Source organism: Nasonia vitripennis, chromosome 5, assembly GCF_009193385.2.
Source record: "Nasonia vitripennis strain AsymCx chromosome 5, Nvit_psr_1.1, whole genome shotgun sequence".
NCBI lineage: Eukaryota > Metazoa > Arthropoda > Insecta > Hymenoptera > Pteromalidae > Nasonia > Nasonia vitripennis.
Genome location: NC_045761.1, coordinates 15,715,375 through 15,718,049, shown reverse-complemented (window position 1 = coordinate 15,718,049; position 2,675 = coordinate 15,715,375).

The window sequence follows — 2,675 nt, the reverse complement described above, 5'->3', positions numbered from 1 at the left end:
GAGTGCTCGCTTACCCCCACCATCGGCTGCGACCAAAGCATCTCTCTCGCCGCCGCCGCCGCCGCCGCCGCCACGGAGCCGCCGCCGAGCGAGAAACTCACGTGAGAAAGAGCGAGCGAGCGGGCGAGAGCGAGAGAGAAGAGTTGCGTGTGTGTAGACTGTAGCCGCATAGAGAGAGAGAGAGAGAGAGAGAGAGAGAGAGAGAGAGAGAGAGAGAGAGCGGGATATCCCCACCGCGCCGCTCTCTGACTCTTGCCTGCCATCCTCCACCTTCACCTCCTCCTCCTGCTTCTTCTGCTTCTTCTTCTTCTTCTTTTTGGGATGCGGGTTTTACTGCCGCGCCGCTATACACCATACACTTCTTAGGCCTAATCGCGCTACCAGTGCTGTACACCACTACTATTCGCACGATTCGCACTTTGCGAAAATCCAGAGAGAGAGAGAGAGAGAGACTGAGCGCAGCAATAAATGCATAACAATCGAGACTCGCCGCTGATTATGTTATTTTTGCAAAAAACGCCGCGCCGGGGAATTTTTATCATTTCGATACAGGACTTATACAAGAAGCGAGCGAGAGAGCGATTCCAATAATGCGCGGAGAAAGGAGCGATGCGTTTTTTGCAAGCTGCCGCGAGGAGAGAATCGGTCGCCCGGGAGGAAAAAACGGAGCTAAGCCTTTTTGCGAGGCTAATCAGACAAGCGCCAGTCGCCCTCGGAATCGGGACATTCCGCGCAGGACTCTCGGAAATGCCATAACAAGCCCGCGACTGCCCCTTTTTTGTATATCCCTGATTGATGTGTGAATCCGGAATAAGTGATTGTTTATTCGCGACCCGCGAAATTTATCGCCGAGCAGCCCGGAATGCCGGCAGCGGAAAAAACGCCTCCCTCCGTTCCGCTCGATTCCTCATATCGGCGACGCCGACCGCGTAAGGGTTGCTGAGTAGCCGTGCGTGCGCGTGCGCGCGCGCGGAACGGGGGCCGCAGCGGGGTTCCATATTACAGCTCATTTAGCAGCGGGGTCCTCGTGCCCCCTTTCTCTTTATCTGCGCGCGTCTGCCTGCAGCGCGGTGTGTGCGTGCGCGCGCTCTCCCAGCCCAGCCAGCGGCGATCGGCGGCCGAAAACAGGTCCGAGTCTCTCGCGCGCCAATCGACGTTCCCATAGCGACAATTACCGAGTTTCTCTCTCTCTCTCTCTCTCCCTTTGTTGCACAGATTCGTTCTGACTCCGAGAGCGCGAGCGGAAACATTGTCGGGCGCTAATAAAGCGCGATCGGCAAATACGCGCGAAAGATCGGTAATTCAATAGCTCTCGAGAGAGCGAGAGGCCCAGCGGAGGCACATAAGAGCGGCGCATTCTCACGGTATAATCGCGCGCTTAATACCGGCGATGCGCGTGACAAAAATAGAGGACTGCTCGGCTCTCGCTCTCGGAGCCGACCACGCTCAAAGGCTAAAGGACACGCGGCGGCGGCGGCGGCCACACGTGCTAATGCAGGCCCGCGCGTCGGCCAACTACCGCGTATCCTTCATTATGTGCCCTCCACCTCCTCCTCCTTCGCCGCCGCCGTCGCTTCATCTCCTCTCTCTCTCTCTCTCTCTCTCGGCTGCTGCTGCCTTTTCGCCTTCCTTTTCGCCGCTTCCTCCTCTTCTCTTTTTCGACAAACTTGATTAATGCTGAAACTGGATATTGAAGTAAAACAGTCCGGCCGAGTGAGAGAGAGAGAGAGAGAGAGAGAGAGAGCGAGAGGCTCTGGGAGACTAACGCACACGTGTGAAATGCCCGGTAATTTATGGCTGAAACTAATTACCGAGGAATGCAGCTCTTCAGATTCTTGTCCATAATCGCGGACCTTTCTTCTCTTACGTGCGCGCTCGCTGCGCTGCGGCCGTTCTCCCCTGCGCTCGCGCCGCTAAATGAATATATATCCGGAATTCGCGTAAGAATCGCCGCGGAGAGAGCTGATGGGAAGATTTAAGGAATCGTTATTTCGGAATTCTTGATTCTTCTCTTTTGTAACGCGCGAGGCAACCGTAAAATCAGCATAATTTCGAGCGTTTCATTGGCCCTCGCGCGTAAAAGGCATTTTTAATTCTATTTATACGTTCGCGCGATACGTTACGTAAAGGATGATCCGTTAATGCGGGCAATTACGGGGAAAAGTCGAGGGCGCAGCTGCGCCGCACGCGATGACAGCCGGGAGTCAGCGAAGAAGCGGCAGGCAGTGGCCTCGAGAAAAGGCTTGTTGGAAAATCCTACAGCAGCAGGTGTAAACTAATTTCTAGATACACATCGCTCTCTGGAGAAAAGTCGCCCCCGGAGAGTGGATAATAGCACGCGCCCTCGCGCGCGGTCGGAAACAGGTGCTCTGCCCACGGAGACAGCAGCACTTTGCTCGCGCGCGATAATTAGCCCTAAAAAGGTCGAATTGAGATTTCGAACTGGTGAAGCAGGTATACAGCTATATCGCAGGAAGGATAATGGTCGCGCGGAAGAGAGGCGTGTTCCCACGCGCGCGGAGGCGTTAGAACAATAGCCCGCGAGAGCTCTCTTCGTCAACGGTCATTTCGACATTAGGCTAACCTTCAATTTCGAGCGAGCCCGCTTCCTAAATGCCATTCTACGTTTCATTCCGCCCCGGACACACGCGGTACTCCTACATCCTACTCCCTAC